The sequence below is a fragment of the Falco biarmicus genome, chromosome 7 (genome assembly GCF_023638135.1).
Source record: "Falco biarmicus isolate bFalBia1 chromosome 7, bFalBia1.pri, whole genome shotgun sequence".
NCBI lineage: Eukaryota > Metazoa > Chordata > Aves > Falconiformes > Falconidae > Falco > Falco biarmicus.
In genome coordinates, this window is record NC_079294.1 from 22,298,459 (window position 1) to 22,323,234 (window position 24,776).

At 41.3% G+C, this 24,776-nt stretch overlaps 1 protein-coding gene across 12 annotated transcripts in view; it reads left to right on the plus strand.

Annotated features, from left to right (window-relative positions):
- The first annotated feature begins 5,708 nt into the window (after positions 1 to 5,708).
- The window catches only part of SIPA1L1 (signal induced proliferation associated 1 like 1), a 220,868-nt gene continuing 201,800 nt past the window's right edge, over positions 5,709 to 24,776 (plus strand). For 7 of the 12 annotated variants that reach the window (XM_056345567.1, XM_056345566.1, XM_056345580.1 and 4 more), the window contains exons 1-2: positions 5,709 to 5,819; positions 6,255 to 6,507. The gene's annotated coding sequence lies outside the window, so the exon portion shown is untranslated. The remainder of the gene's footprint in view (positions 5,820 to 6,254; positions 6,508 to 24,776) is intronic. The other 5 variants (XM_056345568.1, XM_056345574.1, XM_056345572.1 and 2 more) reach the window with 2 other exon arrangements.

The following is a 24,776-nucleotide window of genomic DNA, read 5'->3' on the forward strand; positions in this document are numbered from 1 at the left end:
AACTTGCTTTGAATACAGGGCACTTGAGTTGCATTCTTCTCTGGACCAGATGAATCTCCAGCTACATTTCCCACTTCTCAGACATATGCCGTAAACATGCTGCTGTAAGCTGTTCTTGGGGGGAATGTTCTCCCAGACTTCTGCTGAAATTTTACCATTTTCTAGAAAGGAAGACAGGATTTCTGGTGCCAGAGAAAGAGCATAGAAGTCAATCCTGAGATACTGTCTATGGACTGTTTCTGAGTATCATCCAGAATGTGTTCTTCATAAATATAGAAACAACCCTTGGAGCAAGAACAAAAACATGTTTCCCTCTTCCAGCTGACCTGTCTTAAACAGTACATTTGTTTGCAGAATAAAATGGACCTCCTTCTCTAGATATAAGCTGCTCAGGAAAGCTGTGAAGAGGATTGCCAATTTAGATATTACGCTTGAACTGAATGTGTGAGTCCCATTGGTGAAGAACAGACCCAGAGAAGGAAGACTCAAGGGAAAGAGGTGGTTAAGGAAGGAAGAATTGGGCAGAGCTCAGTACTCTCAAGGTAAAAGGGCAGCTGAGCTCCTTTCCAACCCTGCTGTGCTGTATTGCAGCTTCTGTGACTTTTCTCATTAAGTCTAGTCCTTGATGAAAACTAATGTGTTTGTGCCCTCATGCTAAGGTTCAACAGACACTTCTATCCAGGGTAAGACAACGTTACCACTGAGCAAGGGAATCCTATCTACCTGCCCTCCTGCTCTGTTTCTGTGCCTGTATCGTGTCCTCTCTTGTACCAAGGCAAGCATTTATGAGGCCACATGCTAAACTGGATCAGGAAACTCATCTGGCCAAAAGCTTGTGGTATTTTCCCTGCTGGGTTAGTTTCTAGCTGGAGCGGTCCTGAGTCAGCTGGCCGTAGAGTCACACGAACATCTGTGCAGCATAAAGGTTGGGGCAGCACAGGGCGGGCAGATCTGTTTCTTCCATTAGCAGTGCCTGTGTATGCTGTCCTGAAGTGTCACTTAAGTCACAGCCTTATGCCAGGGTGCCTGGGATCTGATTCGCACAAGCATTCACAATTACAAGTGAGTTCCCGAGGAGCCGTGCTTCCTTGAAAAGAAGAGCTATCTCTTGCTAACCGTATTAGGAAACCAGGTGCTAACTATTTAATCTGTAAAATGGGGATAATAATATCACCTTACAGGAAAGGGATAAAAATGCATTTGTTGCTGTTTGTGAAACATTCTGTTCTGATGAACACTAGATCAACCCAGTTGGCAACCCAGCCGCCTGTCTTCAAAGCCAGTGGGCAGCAGCTTGCAGAAAGGAAGATGCGGAGCTATGCTTTGGGTCCCCAGGCTTCAGGGAAACTATGGAGAAGGTTGCATAATCATATAATTGCAATTTATATTATAGAGTGTATTTGCCCAAGAAATCAGAAATAAAGATATAAGCAGATGCATGTGGCATTTGTTAGTTTTGAGTGTTTGACTTTTCACTCCCAATCTTTTAATGCATGAGAGGAGAGTTTTGTGTTAAATACAGTCTACAAGAGCACTTTGGAATTGTGCTTATGTTGGGTTTAAATGGTTGAATAGAATGATTTGATCACTGACATTGTATCATATCACTTGAAAATTTGAAAAAAACCACCCCTCTCTCCACAAACGTCCTTTCTTTTCATTAGCTTCTTCTCAGACAAGGAAAATTTCTAATTTACCTTCTCTCTTCTTGCACTTTCTCCTAAGCCTGTAGTACTACGACTACTTGATGCATTATGCTGATTTAGTGGGCATTGGTCTAACCAGGTATTTCCTTATTCCAGGTACTGAATTAAAACCAAAAGGTAACACTAAAATAATATTCTTAAGTATCCTGATGTGCATCCAAATAAAATGCAGGTTGGTTTGTTTTACATTAGTCAAGGTTATTAATTGTGCCTTTACTATTGAAAAGCCTTTTGATTCATAAAGTTAATGTCTATGTGCATTGGTGCCTGTATAAATGCAGGCTTGAGACATGTTCTGAGCATGTGTTTCGCAATTTCTTTTCTGAGGATTGTATAGCCATCTGGGTATTAAGTGGCTCCCACTAGTACAGTTTCTGGGCCTCTCTATTACAGTGGTTTGGCAGTCCACCGAAATGCAAAAGAATAATGCAGATCCTTGCAAATGATGAGAAAGAGCCTACCGACTGCAAAGCAGGACAGACAGGCTTAGCAGGAGGAAACCGCAATGTGGATGAATGCCTCTGAGAGCCTACAGCTGAGAGGTCACAATTCTGGCCTGTTGTACTTGACACTGATCATTTGTACTTCCTACTTGACAATTCCTTTGGACCAGCCTTCAGGCTTACTCACACACTTTCTTCCATGCTGCTGCTTTGTTGCAAATGCTCCTGCATACTTACTTTCTTTTTGAATCCTTTTTGAGAGAAATTCTTCAATATTTCTGCTAAGTTAAATATAGCAAAGTCAGAAACATTTCTTTGCATTTATTAAAAAATACATTTTCCCCACTTCTAATGTATATTTCTCATCTTGAGTTTTAATGACTTCAAATACTGTATGCCCAATTAAATGGAACAGAATTACTTCAGGGTGAATTCTTGTAAGCTGCAGAGAGGATTGCTTTAAAATGCCTGTGAAGTCCCTTGGAGAGTTCAAAGATGACTGTACAAGTTGCACAGAGTTATAACTGGTGAAATCAGAGAGTGTTTCTATTTACTTCATGTCAGAAAAGGTCTGTTGGTGAGTGAAAGGAACCACAGAGAAGTTATAGTTCACAAGACACTGACTTCCCTGACAAAGATGGCTAAGGAAGTTGCCTCTTATTCCTGCTCCCCAGTGCCCCAAAGCAAAACTGATATTTTTCTTATGTCAGTATAACTGTTTGTGCTATAAACTGCATCACCAAAATGACCTGTATTAAAGACTGTCCTCTAAAACCACCAAGCCGGTAACGCTAGAGAATACTCTAAGACCCTAAAACTTTCCCCACATATACTGACTATCTGGGGCCACGAATGGGAATATGGACCTTTTCCATATCCTGAAACTCACTGATCTTGGGCTCTAGGAAATCATCTCCGTGTGAATTACTTCATCTATTTCTCTGCTGTGTTGTATATCCAAATCATAAGCTTCTTGGAAGGGTGTGCTGTATACAAACTCTCACATGTTAATTGTTCATCAATGAATAAATTATGCACTCTATTTCAGGGCAGCTCAGATTCTTAGTCAAATTTTCTCTGTGCTTCCAGTAGCTCCGGCCAGCCTTAATCAGAAACAATCCTACTACTTACCCTTTCATAAAGCCAAACCTTCAGAGAGCAACATAAATGTTAATTAATTTACTCTCACCTCACTCCTCTGAGGTAAATAGCTGTATCATTTTCCCTTTCTGCTTAAAGGAGAATATTAAAACAGAAATGAAGTGACTTGTCTATGGTAACACAGCAAATTAGTAGCAGAAGAAGGGTTGGCATTCAGAAATTCTTGGGGTTCTTGGTGATCGTCTACACAGGGAAACAGGCTGGAACACCAGCTGTGCACCCTTCATTCTGCAACAGCTAGTCAAGCAGAGGCCGATGTGCGAGTGCTCTATCAAAGGAAAGAGAGGTCCTTTGTTCTGGAATTAATTGTGCGTTATTGAGGCAAGGTAATTATTTTGGAATAAACCCCCTCTTATCCCTCTTATTCTAGATCAGCTGTTCTGATGACTTCCTTATATAGCCAGGAAATAAACTCTACGTTCTCCTCCTCTCCCTCCCCCAAACCTAGTTATTTATTGCTTAATTATAAAGGCACAAAAATGTTTGTACTTCCACATAAAGGAAATAAATCGATTCTGGATATCCGGAGACCTGTGAGAACGTGCATGGCTCCTGAGTGCTGCTGCCCCCTTAATCATGCGCGGGGGAGCATGGTGAGAAGAGCGGCTGGGCTGTGCCTCTGCCAGCAGCCCCCGTGCCAGGACCCCTGCACGACCAGAGGGTGACCTCTTAGACCTGGGATACAGGGAGGGACTGCAGGGGCCTGGGAGCAGGAGCCAGCTCCAGTGCTGGACTGCAGCCAAGGGTGTGAGCCTCCACTGCAGCCTCATCTCAGCGCGTAGGCTGGGCTGGTGCTTGGTGTCGGAGCCTCTCCCTCCCTGTGTGACCCTTCTGAACGTCTCCCTCATCTTATGATCTGACACATCAGCAATGTACGAAGAAAGATCATAGAAACGGTTTGGGAATGTGTTAGCCTCATTGACCTCATTAAAGAGTTTGCAAGCCACAGCCTCACTATCTAAATCCTTCTGATGAAGTCAAATTCAGAGCCATTGTTCCTGACGCTGCAGTCACATCCAGCACTGTTGTGTGCGTGTACCCGAGGACTGTAAGCCTCTTTTACACTTTGTAAGAGTGGGGCTACAGCTGCTGTTAAAAACCTTTTTCATTTATGTAAAATATACCAAGCTCTTTAGCTGGGTGATATAAGATAAATGTGTTCAAATACCAAAAATATTCCTATTTGTTTTTCTGGATTGCCAATTTTTTTTCCCATGCCAGATCAGCACTGAGATCAGTTCTTCATCCATCCAGAACTTTCCTTCTACTCAGCAAGATGAGATAGGGAATGCTTGTACAGCCACATAACACCTGCAGGAATCATGACCTCAAGCTGGAGAACCCATAAGAATGATTGCTCTCTGGAAATCCACCCACATTTTTTTTTACAGTACTGAACACTGTGCTATCTAAACATCAGTACTGAAGTTCCATTGGGAACATCTTCAGAAGGTGGCAAGGTGTTTGAATCGGTATGTAAGTCTTGCTGGTCTTTGCTGTCCAGACGTTCCCGGGGAGCGAACGGGGGGTGAAGCTAACATCTTGTCGGCAAAGCAGCCTGGCTGCTCTCGCTATCACCATGCTGCACACTGCTGGAACGTTGCCAGCCCAAATCAGAAATGTTTTCTGGAGCGTCCTAATTGCAGAGACAGCTCAGGGAAAAAGCTTCACTTACATTGGTTTAACTGAGATTGTTAATGTTCTGTTAAGCCAAGGACAGGAACAACATCCAGAGTGGGTTACCCACAGCTGATTTTGTTCAAAATTTTGGCCATTTGAAAACAGAGCAGTGTTCCTGCAGAACAAGGGGTGATGTTGATGTATGCTCAGTATTTTTCATGCGCCTGCCCCTGTTGCTAATTTGTTATCTGTGAAGGATATCTAGAGAGAGCATTCAATTTAATTTGAATGGCAGCAAAAGAGCTCAATGTGTATAACATTTGTATAGTACCGGAAGGTTTTGCCTGTGTGTCAGCCAAAAAAAGAAAAATGAGCATTTTTATGCAAAAAGTTGAGAGGTGCAACACTAAGGCGCCCTTGGGCATGCCCCAAGGAGCCTCCTCACACATGGCCTTGGCCCCGGGCCGCCTTGAGCCAGCGGGGGGTTCCCCGAGCTAAGCCCCGCCGCCCCCCGCGGCAGTGCCGCCGCCCCTGGGCTCCCGCCTCGAAACTCGCGCGCCGCGGGAGGGCCGGGGAGGGGCGGGGCGGCCGTGCCCGGCGCGGTGGTGGCTGGAGCGGAACGAGCTCGGTGCAGGCCTCGGCCTCCTACTAGGCCCGGCGCTTGGCCGTTGCTATAGGAACGCGCGCTGGGCCGCTCGCCCCCGCCCCTTGCCGCGGGAGCGCGGGCGGTGGGGCAGCCCCTCTCGCGAGAGCTGCGGCGGCGGCGGCGGGCGGAGCGGAGCGGGCGGCGGGGTGAGCTCATCCCGGGCGCGGGCGGGGAGCGCCGCGCAGAGCCCAGCCCAGCTGAGGCGAGCGGAGCCGCCGGCAGCCGCCGCGGCAACTTTGTTGGGTGAGTTGCGAGCGGGAGTGCCGGGGCGGGCTGCGGGCCGTCCCCCTCCTTCCTGCCGCGGAGCCAGACGCGGGGAGCTGCCGCGCCGCTGACCGAGGGGGCGTGGGTGGGTGTGCGTGAGGAGAGCGGCCCCCAGCCCCGGGGCTGCGCGGCCCCCTGCCCGGCAGCCGCCGCCGCCGCGCCGGGGTCGGCAGAGGCGAGGCTGGGGGCCCGGGCGAAAGTGGCCCGCAGAGCCCCTCCGCCGCCGCAGCCGCACTCCTCCGCCGGGCGGGGGACGTCCGCTCCGTGCGCCCCCGGGGCGGCGGGAGTCCGCCGAGCCGCAGCCCGGGGTGGTCTCCCGCCCGGCCGGCAGTCCCGGGGCGGGTCGGGCACGGGCGCCCCCGGAGCAAGCCGAGCCGGGTGCTATTCTCCGGATTTGTATCTCTTTCTCCTCAGGAAAGGCAGCTCCGAGCGGGAGCGGCGCGGCCGGCGCCCGGCGGGAGGGCGGACGGAGGCGGCGGTGAGTGGCGGCGGCGCGGCCCGCTCCGCGGGCGCAGTGCCGCTCGGCGGCGGTGGCGGCTCCCCGCGCTGCCCGTCCCTGCGGAGGCGGAGGGCGCCGTGCGGCGGGGGGCGCGCTCCCCGCGGGCCCGGGAGCGGCGCGCTGCTCGCCTTCAAGGCTCAATAAACAACTTGTTTCTTGTTGGGCGCTGTAAGTTGCACTTAAGCTCTTTTTTTTTTTTTTTTTTCTTTCTTGACTTTTTATAGTCAGCGAGGGTGTAGTCGCGCTGGTTGTGTTCTGAGCCGGCGCTGAGACCACAGCGATGGTAACAGTTAAGTAATTTGGAGGCAGCGCCGGTGGGGATGTTCTGAATGCCCGGCTCGTGAGAGGGGGTGGAGGAGCAGAATATTTGCGGATGGTTGGTTTCTTCACTGGGATCTTGGAAAAGTGGAAAAAACAGGGAATGCCTTAAGCTGGATCTTATGGGGAGGGAGGAGGAGATGGAGAAGCAAGGAAAGGTAGATGAGAAGGGGATGACCTTCCTAAGCTGAGTTTGTTTGCTCTTCCCCCATTTTATATTGCACGAAATCTTCATGTTAATGTGCTCGTGCTTATATTTAAAAATAACTGTACTGTTTGCACTGAATAACTGTGATGCAGCTTCAGTTGGTTCAATGAGGAATTCACCCATTTGTGCCTGGTAAAGCAGTGATACAAAATGGGAATTGCTCAACTTAATGAAAATCTCCTTGTATAACCTTGGCCACAACATCTGTATGCTCTAGATGGAGGAGGCATGTTTTTACCCAAAGGAGAGTACAGGGTCTTTTTTTTTTGTTTTTATAACTGCTTACAAAATTGCTTTAAAAAATTTTCCTGCAAAATCGCTCTTAAAAAAAAGATCTTAGTGATGCTGCTTTAACAAACCCGTTACTGCGTGCTGCTGGAATGAAGTGTATCCGTGAGCACAGAGCCATAGTTGATAATACAATGCAAATTTGTTTTCAGAGTAAAGGTGTCAAGTTTCATTAGGTTCCAGATCTGTATGGATGAACCAAGATTGGTGTTTTCTTTAGAAAGCAGTCCTTTCATAATGGAGTTTTGAGCGGGTTTTTTTTTGCTTGCTACCTATGGGAATTATGCATTAGCTTCCCTTAATTTACGGCATAAGCCAGTTTTGTAAAAGAGAAAGTCTTTCTGCCCCACTTTTTGCCTGTTGTCACTGCAAGTACTAACTGCATAATAAGCATCTGCATTTTCTCTGGTGGAAATTTTGGTGGTTATTTATTTGGAAGGCATTGCTGGGCTGGCCTCCGTTCCACTTCAGCTGAAGTGGTGGGAGATACAGGTGAAAGTACTAAGTCAGAAGTTTGTGGCAGTTGTAATCGTAGAGAGATCTGTGGGTTGTGCTTCACTGTCAAGGCTTTTATGCCTTAGGCCATCAGATGCCATACCAGTTATTAATCCAGAAACAGTGTGGGAACTTCAGATTTGTTTTTTCCTCAGTTAAAAAAACACATGTGTTCTATTTAGGTAAAGCTACAAAGAAACGTTTCATGGTTGAACGCTTTATGTAAATACTATGTCTCCTCTTTATTGATGGATAAGTAGGGACAGAAGATTCCCCCCCTCCACCCCCTTTTTTAACTATTTATGGCTGGTTGATTAAAGGATGTGCACTCAGTTGCTCAACAGCATATTAAGAAGGTATTACTGATGCTAATAAAATGCTTAGGTTTAACATTGCTACTTGGGATAGACATACTTTCAGTTGTGGTTCGTAGAACCTCCTAGATCATAAAGTCAGAAGCAAAATGGGATGTCAACTCCAACTACTGTAGGGCTGCAGAAAGTTGCTTGATTTAAAAGGCTAGCAGGTGTAGAGGTAGGCACCGACACAGAAATGTGAAAGTTGGGAGTAAAAACTTGATATAGGGACGTGACGTTCATAATTATTTTTGCTATAATGAAATATATGATTGGTTGATTGATTGAAAACCCCTAGGTTTTCAAGGAGATTTTTTTTTCATTATGCTTATAAGCATTCTGCTGCTGCTTCGATCGTTTTGTTCATACATAGCTATTTCTGTCCTCTTGGTTTTGTAAATGTCTCAAATTAATACTTTGAAATGCCTATTTCAGAATTATTAATTCTGCTGCTATGAACAGATTTTTTTTTTTATTTCTAAGATAGGAGAACAAAACTTTGTTGTAGGAACATAAAATACTCCTACTAGTTATTTTGAATTTTAGTAATGTCACGTTCTTCCAGTTAAATAGCATCATTTTGGAAATAACGTTGGGAAAATGATAGGTGAGCTAGTAAGAGAAGGGGTTGAGGCTTAACTGAATTTCTTTGCTGTTCCTCTGCCTGTTTTGTCCTATAGCATGTCTATTGTAGAGGAAAAAAAAAAGGAACAGTTTTCTCCATATCAGCAGTTTAATCCCTTCAGTGAGGGGGTTGCTGCAAGCTATTGAGTTCTTGCTGCTACTGGTTAGAAATCCTGGATACCCTACTGGGGTAAAGAAGCAGAGCTGCTGCCTTCATCAAAATTTCAGTCACACAAGTTGGTTTCCCTAATGTGGACATTTTCAGAGGTTTAGATTTATTTCATTGACTCTGTGTGTTGGCTAGTTGGCAAACAATTTTGGTCTGTTGTTTCCTTGGCTTTCTTAGTTTCAGGCAGATTCCTTTTATTCTTCAGCAGCTCCTTAAAATATTTGAAAAGTCAATAAGACATGATTTAATTATCTGTTAATATCTTTTTATATCATTGCTTTACTTCCTTATCCATTTTTTAAATTTTTATTTTATTCATTTATTCTGACACCCAATTTCTTAAAGTTAAAATTAAAATAAAAACTTCTTGTTAGTAAGCTATGACAAATATAGCAATAGTAAGTGCAGTTACTTATTTTTTTTGTCAGTGGAAATGTGTATCTTCTAAAATCTGCTAGGTTAGACTTTTGTTGATTTGGCATGTAAAATTAATTGTATGTTAAGTATCTTGCTGTGAACCAGGCGGGGAAAAAATGTTATATTGTTCTGTGTTTTATTTTTCCAGGGGATGTGACTTCAGTGACTTGCTTTCAATTATATCCCTCTAAACAGCAACTTTTAAGTAGTCTAAGCTTTTTATTTCACTGAGTTCAGTTTAACATTTGAATGAGGACTCTCAAGCTGGAGGCTTATAAAGTAGGGTTTTATGGGTCTGTCAGAGTTGAGATATTCTCTATTTAATGAAAGGCAATCAATGTTTTCTGGGATTGGAACCTTACCAGCAATGGTTAACTGAAGGCAGAGTTGTAAGCCTACAGAATATGGCCATTGGTGAGGCTGAGTGACAATAATGTGCTTTTGAGTAATTCTGATTTCTAATCCTTACCCAGCTGGCAGGGCAAGGCTAACACGGTTGCTGTAGCAGTTTCCATGTTAACTTTGATAGTAGTTTTGCACTCTGAACTTTGGAAAACCCTTGAGGAGTTGCAGAGACGTAGAATTGCTTGGTTATTTAACTGTTTTTGAACATGAATCAGCAGATAAAATGGTTTTAGATGTCTGTCTTTGCATATGTAAAGCTGAATTATGTCATTGTCTCAGTCTTTTATTTTTTAATTCTGTGGCACCAGTTTGCTGGGTGGGTTGTTTGATTTAGATTCTGCCACATGTCTTTTATGTTAAGTGTTAAGTGAGAATAAGCATTTACAAGTCTTTGTTTTCTTTATGGCAGGATGTTTTAAAGAGCATTTCATTTGAATGTGGCGACATAACACTTTCCATAATCTTGATAGCTAGAAAATTGTATGATTGCTAACTGAGTATTCCTGTGTTGTTTCAAAGGTCTGAGTCTGTAAGTGGATCCTCTCTTGCAAACCCCTGTTTGATTAGTGCGATGAAAAATAATTGTGGCTTCATCTTCTCATACTACTTAATCTCATGTCAGATGCTGCAATAGTAGTAGCTTTTGTTCCATGCACAGTGGATAGATGTCTGTTTTGAAGAGGGAGATCAAGTTCCTGAAAAATGTAAGACTGTATAGAACTTTTCTGAATGTGGGTTATTTAAAAAGATGACACAGAAGGAAGAGTCTTTTGCCTTCAGTCTCAGGCTCTGTAGGAAGGGAGGAATGCTTTCTTCAGGTGGATATTACTAAAGATTAGTAGAATGCTTTTTGAAGACCAAGTTTTATTTGATAAATTCTAAAAATTTAAATAAACTACTGGCATATAGTTTAAGTTGGGTTGTTCATCGTGATTCCTTATGGTTTACCTTCAGTTTTTATTTTTGGTGGTGTTTTTTTCAGTTTCAATTTTTGTTGTTTGTTTACCTTTTGAGGTAATTTTTTTTTAACCTCAAATTACTCATTTAGACCTTGGAGAGACTGGTTTTTGCTGCAACTATGAGAGAAACATGCTGATGTTGAACTTGTGCATTAGCTTAGTGAAAACATTTCAAGCTAACCTTGAAATATATCTTCTTTTTCCTAATTGATGGTGTTACAGCTAAACCTAAACTAGCCCAAATCAGCAGAAGACAGGCTCTTATTTCAGGGTGCTAGAAAGCACAGGTCAGAAGTTGAGCATAACCTGGAGAAAAGATGTCTGTTAAGTCTCCTTGGGAGACTTAGCTATGTTTAATATACTTGACTGGTAGTATTTTGTGACTATTAATACTTTCTTTTCCAGGTGGGGGAAATTGCCAAGCATCTTCCTTCACTCTGTAGCATGCCTTGCTGCCTGTCTCTGTGGTGGATCGTGGGGTTCCAGGAGGTGCCAAGGGCTGCTTTTGTAGCATGGCTCTGTTCTCTGAATTTCTTGAGTCACAGTGGATTTCACTGATGGTGTTGTAAAATAAATTTTTTGACCTTTGAATTCAAATGGCAAGCTTATTGTATGTTGATGTGATGTGAAGTAGGATTAATACAGAACTTTTTTTATTAGTGGCAGATAATGTCTGTAAAACAACTGCTGTAGTAGCAGAACTTTCTGTATGCCAGTTCATGTCAGCAGCTCTGATGGATATCTTGGGTTTCCTTGTTGGTGGTAATAGACAGCTTTTCTAAAGAGTTAACAAATACTTGTTAAAGACATACATTTTTCAATGTGACCAAAAGTCGCCTAGCCCCAAGAACATTTTTACATTGCTTTTGGGACTTTTTGAAATGGCTGAATTTTATTTTCATATTGTGTGGATTTTTTGGCCTTATAATAAGCATACCTCATACTCAAAATCATAGCTGTGCTTCATACTGTCATATGAAGTATTTGGTGCAGATTCTTGACGATTGGTGTTTTGCAAGTGAGATTGTAATTCTCTGGTTTATAGCTTTTTTTCTCCTTTTTGGTCAAAGAGTGCTCCTTCATCTGATTTCCAAATTGCTGTTTTTGTGTGTGGCTTTGTCACTCAGTCTTACAGTAGCAGGTAATTTGGCAGAGCAGAAGTAGATCTCTGGCTGAAGGTGCGGGTGGTGAGTCTCCCAGATCAATACTTAGTATTTTAGTAATTTTACTTAAGACAGAACCTAGTCTGATCTCTGAAGTTGGATGGCCCCAACACAGGTGTGGTTCATCAGTTTGTACTGTCATGACCATTAAGGGTTGGGCCACATTTGGTGAGCTTCTGGGGACAGATTTTTAGGTTGGTTTCCTCGAGGAGAAGTCCAGTTTATGCACAGCAAGATGACTACAAAAATTGAAATAAATCATTATGAGGGTGGCTGAACATTGAACAGACCACCCCAGAGTCACTAGTGAATCTCCATCCTTGGAGACTTCGCAGGCTTGGCAGGACAAAGCCCTAAGCAGTTTGACGCAATGTGGAAGTCAGCCCTGCTGGGAGGAGGAGGCTGGACTCCTGGGTTAACCTGGTCTGGTCTCTGCAGGCTGCTGGCTGGTGGTAGCTGGAGGGCCATCTCAAAGGGCACTACTGTTTGAAATGCCAATGCAGATATAGGTTAAACTACTTCTAAAAATCAAGACCATCCTTGTAGTGATATTTTTTTTTTTTAAACTAATGGGAAACAGTTTTACTTTGGTATGCAGCCCATTTCATGTCTTCTGCTTGGGTAGCAGCACTACCGCTGGTGTCAGCTTATCATGGCTTCCTGCTGTTGGTTCTCAGGTTGCAAACCTGCAGCAGGAAACCCAATTTCCTTTATTTGTGGGCATGCAAGAAAGGTGTATGTATGTGTGCATATTTTTTTTCCTTCAAGAGGCCTATGTAAGAGCAAATGCTTACATCTTGAATGTTTGGATTTTGACAGGGCCAGAGCACAAATTTGCTCTTGCTGAAGAAACTGGTGAAAATCAGACTTTTGTTTGTGTTTCATGTTTCTGAAGTGTAACAGGAGTTTGCCTGCATCTTTAAAAACAAAAAAGAGACAATGGATGATGAAACTCAAACTCTGCAGGCTTAAGAGCGTTACTATTACACAAAAGTAGTTACAGTTCTTACCTCTGAACTATTTAAAGATCTCTTCTTTTTGTGGACGAACCTTTTCTCTTCATTTACAACATTTTAAAAACTAACAACGTTTGATACTATTTTGGGAATATTGCATATGTCAAGTCAGATAGAACTAGACCCCACCAAATAAATCTTGGTGCGTCTTCCTGGCCTCTATTGGCGGTGGTTGAGACTTCCACCACTGTATTTTCTTTTCAAATTGGAAGGGCTGGTCAGATTTTATGCTTTCAGTCCATGCAGAAGGGCTGTATAATAGTGCAGAAGAAAGTTATAGTTCAATTTTCTCATGCTTTGAAAATAAACCTATCTTTATGAATGACATGATACTGGCACTCAGAGTCTATTTTGCAAATGTGTTTAGCAGCTTGTTGTGTGAATCAGAATAAAATAGTTCAATAGACTGCACTTGTATCGATTATACAGCAACTGGAATAGAGTGAAACCTGATGCTTTCCCGCAGCTTTTGCTAAAGCAAACATTAAGAAGTGAGAAAAGAAGGGAGATACTTATGTGTAAAGGCTATTTACATAGTTTGTCCTTTCCTTGGATGTTTCTTTTTCTTCGCTCCTTCCCTTCTTTTTGCCCTTCTTTTGCAGTCTTTGAAGAAGGCAGTGCTGACAAAGTCAGGGTTTTTTAACCTTCCCCCCATTGAGTTCAGCAGCATCTTGCAGGGTAGTCATTGACTTGTACTTGACATAACTCTGGAAATTCCTATGATGTCCCAAATCTAGTATTGTTTATTGCATTGTCATACAGAGAGATGGTAGGAGAATCTTTATTAGGATGCCTTTGTTTATATTAACAAAAGGAAAATGCTAATATAGTCTTAAAACATGCCATTAATTTGAAATTTAAAAGGCCTTTTTAGGATTTTTAGTTCTATGGGTTTTTAGGGCAGGTCTGTGCAGTGATATGAATGGTTGTGGTACTCTGGAGCACTGCCTGCCACAGATGCTTCTGCTTTATGGAATAATTAGAGAGTTGTAAGTTAATTCGTGCCTTATTGTACAATTGTGTCCCTATTTAGGCAAAGCCAGCAGATCTGCAGAGCTACATAGGTGGTTTTTTTTACCATGTGTTAAAACTGTCAGGGCTTCTTTAAAATTTAAACTTGTACTATTTTACTTCTCTTTTCAGCCAGAAAAAAATTGAAGGTTAATTAATATGCCAGATAACATTTGAGAACAAGAGGTTATTCTGTCTCCAAACAGCAGCATTAGAATTGGGTATGAACATGTGACAGTGTGGTGTATATTCCAGATTTAATCACTTGTATATGTAGTGTTGATGCAGTAAAGACTTTCAAATTTGTTGGTAATTTAAAGCACATCTCCAGTAAAACAAAGGTATGATAATAAGCAGTAATTAAATGTTGCAAAGGGTGCTCATCACTGTTATTTTAACAGAAGTTAGTCATTATGTGCTGATTGCTGGCATCATTAAATCTCAATTTTTCAGTATGTAAGTCAGTGCTTACATACCTGAGCAGTTGAACTGACGTTTTCCATTCTTGTATTGCTGAAGTATCTCTTGCATCTTAAGTGTAATGACTTACCTCAAACTGCCAACAGCTTTGTGCCTGCCAAGGGCAAGAATGCAAATGTTGTGAATGTGCTCTTTAACTAAGAGATATAATGCATCTCTTCTGCAAATTGGGGTGCGGGGAACAGTCAGTTTAATTTAGAACGACTTAGCAGTTATACACAGCTGGCCACATGAAAAATAATCATATGTGAGGTAAACATTGCCTCTTGTAAAAGTACAGAATGCCCAGAAATAAAATGTCTGAAGTGCTGGTGGAGGGAGAGACTTGTGCTGTTCCTTATTTTTTAGAAACCTGCAATTTGCTTAAAAGCAAAAAAACCCCAAACAAACAAAAAAAACCCCAAAAAAACCCAAAAGCAAATTATAGTAGTTGCCAAATATTCCCAAGTATGATGCAGTCTAATGTTAGGTGACAGGTTTCTTCAGGTTCTTGAGGCAGGGGATTAAGTGACTTAGGGCTAAATAAGACAGGCCTCACAAACTGATTTAAGGAGGGAAATTAAGGAGTAGTTAAAGAAGGAATTTGTAGATAAAAATCCTCATTTCATCTTTCAGTTGTGTAATAGCAAGAGGTGATTAGACTTAACAAGGGTCAAACTTGAAGAAATAATTGATGAAATAGAAAGCTGGTAGACAGATCTAAAATAAAGTAGCACTTCGGTCATTTGAAATGTGTTGGAAGGTAGTGTTGTGAACATTATGGAAGCTGCAGAGGGTAATAACAATATGAGTTGTTAGATCATTGACTGTTTAGACAGAAAAAGTTGAGTTCAGATGAGGGGGAATTGTAAGTGATTGTAGTGTTTGCCTTACAGCCGTCAGTTTTTCTGATGTGGAGGACTAAAATTTTTGGCAGAACAATGAGCTTCTATTTGTCATGGCATTAAGATGCTCAGAATAAGCATGACTGATACTTACTTTTTGTTAGATAACACAATTCAAAAAATTGCTTTTTCAGTACTGTTTAAATGTTGTAGCTGAAACCGTATGAACAAGTGAATCCTATCTTCTGTTTCTGTTTCTCCCTCTCCCTCCCTCTTTTTCCTCTTATAACTTAGAGATCTTTGGACTCTTCTTTTCTAGGGAGGTGGCAGAAGAACTGGCACAACTCTGTAAAGGTGAAGTTAAATGCATAGAATTGCGACCAGTTTCTTAAATTTGAATCCTGTTTTTCTCCAGAATGACTAGCTTTTTTTCCAGGTATTGTCAGACAACATGGCTAGAATCAATTCTTACTTGAAATTTAGCTACAAATTAGAACTTTATTGCTTGTAACAAACAGGTTATGTAAGGGTAGTATAGACAGCATACCTCATTGTGTGGTCTTTCATACTCACTTTTTTACATGGGGAAAGGAAAGGGCTTGTAGAACAGTGCTGCCCAATTTCAGTAACATTTTACAGGTGGCAATAAAACCTCTTGGCTCTGTTGACAGTATGTGGGTGTTACGTGCTTGCAGGTAAAGTTGTTTAATGTTACTGTTTAATAGGACTTTTGAAAATGAAGTAATTGTATGCGTAGTATAGTACAAAATACCTTCAAATAGTGGTTGGTTTCTGCATTACACTATTTTCTTGTTGCTGATAAAGGTAGTACAAAAACCTTTCCATGTTAGAAGTTCAAAGCAATTTTGCCAGGTAGAAAAACAGCCTTTCTAAAGGTGGTGGGTTTTTCTTTTTGAATCTTGTGTTAGTGCTGAGTGACTGTTCTGTTTACACTGAGTTTCTGACTTAAAACTGTTGATAGCAGTAGTTATCTTGTTGCTGTAACCCTTCTTTGTTATCCCCTTAATACTTAGCTGAGATGCCAGAAGCTCTTGAAATATATGGAAACTTCAGGTAGGTTAGTCACTTGAGTACTGGCACGCTGAGTTTCAAGGCAATGTGTTGTGTTGTCCCCGTGTTTAGAATTTGGAACTGAAGACTTAGGATGCTATTGAAGTGCCACTGCTGTTCAGTTTATAACCATGCTAATTAGTGCGGAATGTCATTAAGATTAACATATGCAATATTAATAGAACTACTTGTGAAACTGAGCTGTCATTATGTCACTGAATAGTTGTACTGAAAAGTTGTTTGACTCTTCCCCAGAAGATAGTTGAGAAGAGCTTACAATGTGCCCCTTGAGACATAGCTGTCCCTTGGGAATACGTCATCTGGTCTCAGTCACCTCTTTTCTCTGAGACACTAGAAGATCAAAGACCTGGCTGCAGCAGGGAGGGACTGTTCTAATAGAAATATACAGCTTTGAGAATATGCTCTTTTTTGGGGGGGTTTCTTGTCTTGTAAACAAAACCAGTTTTCCCAGTCTCATGATTACATGTGAGGAGAAGGCTGTTTCATCTGGTAAAGTTAGTGTGATCTGATCTGCTTCTTTTCTGCATCTGAAAGGCTGCTGGGAAAGAAGGGGTGTGTGTGGGGAAGGTTCTGTAAAATGTTTCTGCTGGTAGCAGGAACAATTACTTTTGGGATGAAGTTTGATTTCCTTATACCTCCCAGCTTAGTTTTAGACTTCTAGACAGTACTACTGACTTGATAGTGGCGGTGTGTGTGTGCGTGCGGGCAGGGCGGGGAAGTGTGTCAAGCAGGATAATTAAAATGTTGACAATAGGTAAGTATTTTATACTTTTGTCTGTACTTTCATGGACTGGAAATGCCCAGAGCCCTAACCTGATATCTTTGGAAATGGAAATTTGGAAACAAAAATATGGAAACATGTACATAGCTAATGTGGTGTAGCATAGTTGTGTGATAATTTGCTGCTCTGCCTTGAGTGCACTCGATTTCACTTATTTGTAGGTATTAATGACATTTATTTTGATGTGACATTACTGTAATATCAGTGCCTGGTATTCATTCATTAGTTCACTTTGTGAAGTAAGGCGATGCAGATGCCCTTGAGCAAGCCAAAAAAACCCATGCACATGAGAAATCTGTAACAGTGTTCAGAGCAGAAGCTGCCTTGGGCTTTAGATATCATCTTGCTAGGGACGAATTTGTTCAGTAACTAGCTGTAAAGCTGAGCTGGAAACTCTTGAGTCAGCTTCGAGGAATCTAGTGGCTTCATCCACACTTGTCTGTGGCCTGCCTTCTGCTCCAAAGAGTGGCTCTGCACAGCTCAAACTCCTGCTGTTCATTGGGGACAGTCCCTAGTCTCATGGGATCTCCTGTACATCAGTGTCTGCTAGCAAACTTTAACAAAAACAGTTACGGATTAGTGCTCAAACCTGTGCCCTGGCCTTATTATAGCTTTAGCTGACAGTGCCTACATGGCACAATGCAGCACTGCTGAGTTTGTAGCTTGCATCCAGATAGCATTTAATGGTGGTAGCATGTAGCATTGCATATGAGCTAACTAGCCTCCCTCTTCAGTGGGGCTTACTGAGCTTGGCAACAGCATTGTGCTAATGTGGCTTTGTGTTTCTGGTTCTTGTGTTAGTCCAGTGGGTTTACCTCAAAGGTCAGCTGATCAATGGTGGCGGCATAATAGCTGGCATGCTACAAATTAAAGAAATAGTGGAATAAATTGCTTTGGATTTTAATTGCCTGCTAGACATCCCTATCTTAGTGACCTCTTACGCATGTTGACCTGTAGCAATGGAGAACGACATGGTCTATAAAATTGCAGAAAGAATAAAACAGACTGCACAAAAAACGAGTAAAATGAAATATGTAGGAACTGTATTAATCCAGATTTAAAGGAATACTTTAAAATATATTTTAATGGTCTTAGATTTTAATCTAGTGTGAGTTCTCTTGTTCAGGATGAATTGTGTTCAAAAGTTAATGTAAGTACTGCCTGGCTCTACTTCAGAGAACGTCTCTGATTCTCACAGGGCACGGTGTCAGCAGCCAGTGTGCCTCACATTGTCACCCTTGGAGTTTTTCCATTTTGTTTTTTGCCTAGTTCTAGCAAATGTGTGGATAGTGTTCTTTAGCTCAGAGCTAGCTTGAGTATCTGTGTGGCATGGCTGTCACTTCTGAGACTGCAGTTGCTGTATCCTAGATTTCTGATAACAGGTCTGAGGCAAGGTTGCTCTCAAAAGTTTTTGATTTCCTATGGAAACCAACTTGTGTGGTAAGGCTCTGTATGTGTCTACGTGTGTGTTCTCTCTAATGCTTGTTCCTTTTCCCCATCCTTCTGTATATTTTGAATTTGATGGCTTTTGTTCGAGCCCTGTAAGCACACCTAGAGTCCATCAAACTTTGTAAAAGCGGACTACTGGGTGGGGGTGAGATTAAGTCCCAGTGGTGTCAAGAGCTGCAGCACGCACAAGGATATTATTAGTCACCAGGAAAACTGTGTGATTAATGCAATTGCATGGGAGAAACTTAATCTGGAGTGTATGTATTCTTATACATCAAATCTGGTCAGATATGAGAGAGAGATTTGAATGTATCAACCAGGCTTTGTTAGTCCATGTAATTACCTGTTCTGTGTAGTTTTCCTTCCAAAAATGCAGAAGACAAAATGTAATGGGATCCTGTAGAGATACCTGTATTCAGGTTGCTTAATGGTTTCTGCTGTTAAGTGTCCTGTGAGCTTTTGTTTTCTTTTTTCCTCCCTCTCTCCAGAATTGTTCAACACTACCGTTGTGTGAGCTGCTTTTGTAGGTTTTTTTGGTAGAGCAAATCACTTTTTATCAGGGAAACATCTTTTTCTTTTTTCTTCCGTCCCTTAAAAGTATAACATTGTTATTGTTGAAAAATGGAATACTGGTTACCAGGAGCTCTTCTCAAGAAGAGTCTTGCCCATGCACTACTGAGTTGTATGAATGTTTTAAGGCCAGACTCATTCTGCATGCAAACATCTGTGGACATCTGGGATCCATCAGAGGAGTAAAAACACGAACGGCATCCTGCCCTTTCACTGTCCTACCAATTCACTTGTCACCAGACGCTCCTGGCCTTCTGTCATCTGTCTGGTGCTTACTGGCAAGTATGTTGTAAGGCTTTGTTGAAAGGAGGTGTGATGGGTGTGAAAGATCGATTTGTTCTTGCTTTTGCTTGTCTGATTAGTTAAAACTAAAGCATTTTTCTTGTTCAAATTCTTCCTGTTCTGTTTGAGAAGCCAAGCAGGTTCATTTGATACATAGTCTCTGCATCACTTGACTAATTGTTCTGGGTCTCACTGGACAGGTGGTAGGGTAGACCATCCAAAGAGGATGTTCTGACTTAGCGAAAAGGTTGTATCTTCTGTACTTGTAATGCTTTTGAATGTCAGACAATAAGGCTGCAGGTAAAGCAGGATTTGTAATGATTTATTTTTAAACTTGTGGTTGATTGCAGTGTGAGATTGTCCCTTTTTAGAGAGGAAAAAGTGTTTATATCCATCTGAGGGGGGAAGTCTTTGAATAAGCTGCATATTGACTTTGGTTGCTTGTGACAGTGGCACTGTGTGAAGCGGTAACTGGGCCAGATTCTTCTTCCTGCCTCTTTATCTCAGCAACAGCCATATGATGTGCAATCTCAGCTCAGTAAATTCTCACCTTCTTTCCCATCGCTCCTGAGAGTGAAGATCTTTGATCCATCTTCCCTTCAAGAGTTGAGGAGAATACTGATTTCTGCCTTGACTGTTTGCAAGGCCTAATACTGGACCATAATGATTCATGTATCTTGTAGGATAACTTTTTTTGGCTGCCATGATAACACAGTTTTGCAGTTTAGGTGATAGTAGACTGACAAAGTTTGAACCTTTTTCAGCCATTCAGCGTCAGCCAGCACTGGACCGTTAGGCTATAGAGCTGCCTCACGCATGCTTTTAACTTTCCTCTTGGTAAAAAGAGGAGGGAAGAATAGCACAGAAAGCTATCTTAGTTGGTGGCAAGAGTATGTAATAACATCCATCCAAACTTATCTCAAGGTGACAAAGTTAGAACGCTGGTTCAGCAGTGCTACAAGCAGGGCTTCAGGACTCTGGATATTGGGTCAAAAGTGTAGTGGTCATATGTAAAGTATCAGTGTCATAAATCATTCTGTTTGCTTTGATTAAAGCAAAAATAAAATACATATCAGGTAGCAACATGACTTATTTGCATTAAGCATTATTTATTTAGACCACTATGATTTTATACTGGATTAGATATTATGCACTTCCCTGCCACTGATACAGATTTGGTATCCTGTTCAGGTACACTTGATAAAATTTAATCATGTACCTAAGTCTTACTTGGACACTGTGTGACCTGTTTCAGTGTTCAGTTGCCCTTAAAGTAATTTTTTTTTTTTTAATGTTTACAGGATGTTTCTGATTTTTAACACGTAGCAGTTGTAAGTATTTCTGAACACTGTTTCAGCACAGTACCTGTCAGGAGTCAAGGGAAAAGATTCTCAGAATCTACTATTCAGAAACTGTGTTTCATTGTTTGATTTTTATTCCTTTTCTATTTGTGAGTTACATGGCAACTGCAAACTAGAGCTGCTTATTGAATCTCTCCATTTAGATGTGGAATAGAATAACAAATATACTTTTTGATCTGTTCGTCTGATACAACTCGTATCTAATATGTTACGCTTTCTGAAAAGCTTTTAAAGAACATCATGCATATCATTGGTGTTTTGCTGGCCTGTACAAGCAGATGATGTAGTCCTTCTACAGGTATGCACAGAAATGTCCAGTCTTTCTGTGGAAGGCTGACACACATATATGCTTTAGGTCTGAAACACTTGCATTTAAAGAGTTAGTTTTGATGCATGCATGTGAGTCAGTCTGCTAGAGGTCCAGTCTTCTCTTTTTTCTGGAAATACAGTATCTCTCTTTTGTACAAAAATGAGGGGAAAATGCACAGAAGTCAGTTTACTGGTTCATATCTGTACCTCCAGATAAGTTTGATACCGTAGTCTGAACTGTGCTTCTTCAGGCAAACTGGTATTTTGTGTGACTTGATTCTTTTATTTACCGCACTTCAAAAGGTAGCTAAAGCACAGCTGGGATTTACAGCAAAATTTTCTGCTTATTTTTAGGTGATAGTTGTTTTGTATCAAATATGATGCTGCACAGGTGGTTTGGAAACCTCACTCATTCCACACAAAGCTAGTATTTTGTAAATACCCCTCTCTTTTGTGTGGGAAGTAATTAAAAAACTCGTGTAACCAGGAAGCAGCATCAAAAATTAGGATGAAAACTTTGATGGGTAGTCCTGGAGTTGTAGACTGATTTAGGCAGAAAGGGACTGCCGGAGGTCATCTGGTCCCAACGACTGCACTGAAAGCATCACCAGTATAAAATTGGAGGTGTATAATGATGATGAGCTTAGCTTAGTCTTTGCTGTAACCTCCCTTTAGGTAGGTGTAGAAAGCAAGATGATCTCCCAAGCATTCTCCAGTGTAACAAACCCAGGTGTCTCATCCTGGCCTTGTTCCTCATGTGGTGGTCTCTCTGCTGAACTTGCTTCAAGGCCATCTTTCTTATGCTAAGCAGTCTAAAACTGCACATGCTTATTCAGCTGAGATTTCACTAGTGCCGAGTAAAAGTTGTTTACTAGATTTAGACAGAGCACTGACAAGCACTGCAAGGCAAATATTGTTAACTTAATCTTACCTACAGCTTGAGATGGTGCATTTTCAGAAATACCTATTTTTATTCCTAGGCGCATAAGGAACCTGTGACTGAATACTTCTTTTACCATATCACTGCTTCCAGAAAGGGTTATTTATATTATGCAGCTTGAAGTAGACTTTCTAATTCATAGCCAAACTTGTTTCACACAGCTGCAGATTTAATCAATACATATATCTGCTCTTTTAAGTTTTTTTTTCTATCTAAGATATTGCTTTGTGTGGAGTATTAATATTGGTTTGTATTATGTTTTTTTTAAGCCAGCCATCAAACGAACAGTTATGGTTGTGTGACTGAGTGGAAAAAGGCATTTTCTGCCTGCTTCATTCTTAGTGTCAGCTTTCAATTTGTGAACTGCTGTTTGTTTGGTCTGCATGCAGGGATGCACTTTGCACTGTATTTTAATGTGTCATGGTTAAAATCAATAAAAGTCATGCCAGAATAAATGCTTATGGGAGGGGAGAAATGTGAAAGTGGGCATTCTCAGAAACAGTAAGTAGGCAAACAAAGTGGTGGTGGGAACAGAGAGGAGACAGTGAATATATTTTTGTCCAGTGTGGACCAGTCTTCCACATGAACCAGTGGAAAAAGACACTTTGTCCTTGCTACTGGTATCTTTACCTTATTGCTGTGACATATGGCAGGCTACATGGTGCTGGCAGAACAGGAACTAGCAGCAATAGAGGCTGTCTTGGTGCAGAGTCCAGGTCATTCAGAATTTAGACCCTGGTCTTGGGTTCAGACCTTTCCTGTGGTAACATTTTCAGTCATATGACTTTGCTTTTTGCCAAAGACTATAACTTTAGCTAAAACTTGTTGGGACATGCACAACATGATTTTCTTTTGCAACTGCAGCTTGTGCCATGGGCTATCGGCAGGTTTATTTAATGTGAACTAGTACAGCTAGTATAAACTAGCTTCATTATAAGACACCAGGTAGCGTTTCAGGACATAAGGACAAAGCAACTTGTAGCCTGTGCTTGTCACAGCTGTCATGCCTTTCACCTTATGGAATAAGATTTATCAGGTGTAATTATGTAAATTGAAAAAATACAAATGTAATTATGTAAAATGAGACACTCTTGCTATCTTGCCAATGTTACTTTTTTCCTGTTAATTTAGTCACTGGACACAGATGAAATAAAAATGTAAACAGTGCCTATTGGAATGGCTTCATGCTTCTTGGATTATTTAAATGAATCTTTTAATCTGCCATGAAATTACGTGGGTTGTCACACAGATTTTCAACTAACTCCAGTTTTATACCACTTAGAGTTCATTTTATTCCCATGAGGAAAGTTTATTTTTTATCACCTGTACAGGACAAACTTGTTTTTGTGATCTACTTGCAACTTGCTTTCTGTAGTCACAGGCATGGGCTTTCTAAACTATGGTTTGTTCTTTTAAAACATAAAAGTGTGCACTGTCCATGAGTGGTCTGTGTTAAAACTGAAGTCAAAACCTTGTCCAGGCCACATCTGTAAACTGTCATAGTGCATGTCTACTTTTTTTCTTGTTTTTCATTAGTTCACTTTTGTATCTGCTTCAGGTGAACATTGACTGCCCTCCTCCCCCAGCTCTGCTTGTGTCACATGAAGGAAAAGAACATCCACAGTGTTTATGGTTCCAAACTTTTTCAAGTTTGAAACTATTAAATGCATAGCTTACAGAAATTTCACTGTTCAGGAGCTTCTAAAATAAAAGTGAAAGTAAAAGGGCTTATCAGCTAAGATATTAGTATAGCTAATTGTGATGCTTTGTGCTTCTTCTAATAGATTTCATTTTTGTTGCTGAGATTCCTAACCTTACTGTTGAAGTAATATTTATAGTAATGTGGGTCTGCTAAAACTCCATAAACTTGTATAAACCAAAAAGTAGGTTGCTATGTGTGATTTATGAACGTTTCAGGACAATGCAAGGCTGCATTTAGAGTGGGGAGTCTCTGCCTTAATTTATATGAAATAAGGGTGGCTTTTATATGGGACGCTGTGGAGATGTTACTGTTCTTGGATGAAGGTCTGTCTGGTGTCCTAGATATCTTGAAATACAAATAGTATTTGTGTTTTGTGGACTGAGGGATTGGGAGATGAAAATAAGAGGAAGGGAAATAAAACTGTTGTTACTTCTGACTTGAGTTTCCTTTATGTGTGAACTTTCTGTATGTGGCATTGCTTGTAGGATGGATAAGCTGAAGAAAATTGTAGTATGGTAAATGTGGATTAATTTTTCTTTCTTTGCCACTTAAGTGTGGTGTTAAACAAATTTCCTGTTAAAAACTGGATATTCTTAGTGGCAAAATATTACAATGGCTAGAAATATTTCTGACTTGTAGCCTAAGCCAATCTTTAGTTGGAGAGGGAGGTTTGCATATGTGTGGGAATTATTTTAAAACTGCTTTCTGTCACTGTTTTCTTCCATGACAGTGGTCTACACCAAATAAACATTTAGGATAGCAAAAATGAGCCAACTTAATAATTCAGATATTCCAGTCAAAACCTAAGAAGGCTGAATTTGAAGATCTCGCTGGCTGTATCTGCATTTCAGTATATACCAAATGCAGGTTTAATTATGGAAACTAAGCCTCCTTTAAAGCAACTGCAGCCGAGGCGAATGCAGTCCTGTCTGTCTTTAGTCCCTAGCTTCCCAAGTGGTGAATTTGAAGAAATAATCTAGCAAGCGTAAGTATCTTTAAATGTTTTAGTTTTTGGTTTCCACACCCTCACGAAAAAAAAAAAAAAGCCTCAAAAAACTCATAACACCACCTTCCTTCCCAAAAAGCTGATTGGGGGGGGGGGGGGAAGAGAAATTCCTGGTAAAATACCTTCCCCTATCTTGGAGTCATCCAGAGTGGTAGTGCTGCTGCTCATGTACCCGTGTACTTTTAGAAGGTTCAACATGTCTTGCTCCTGAC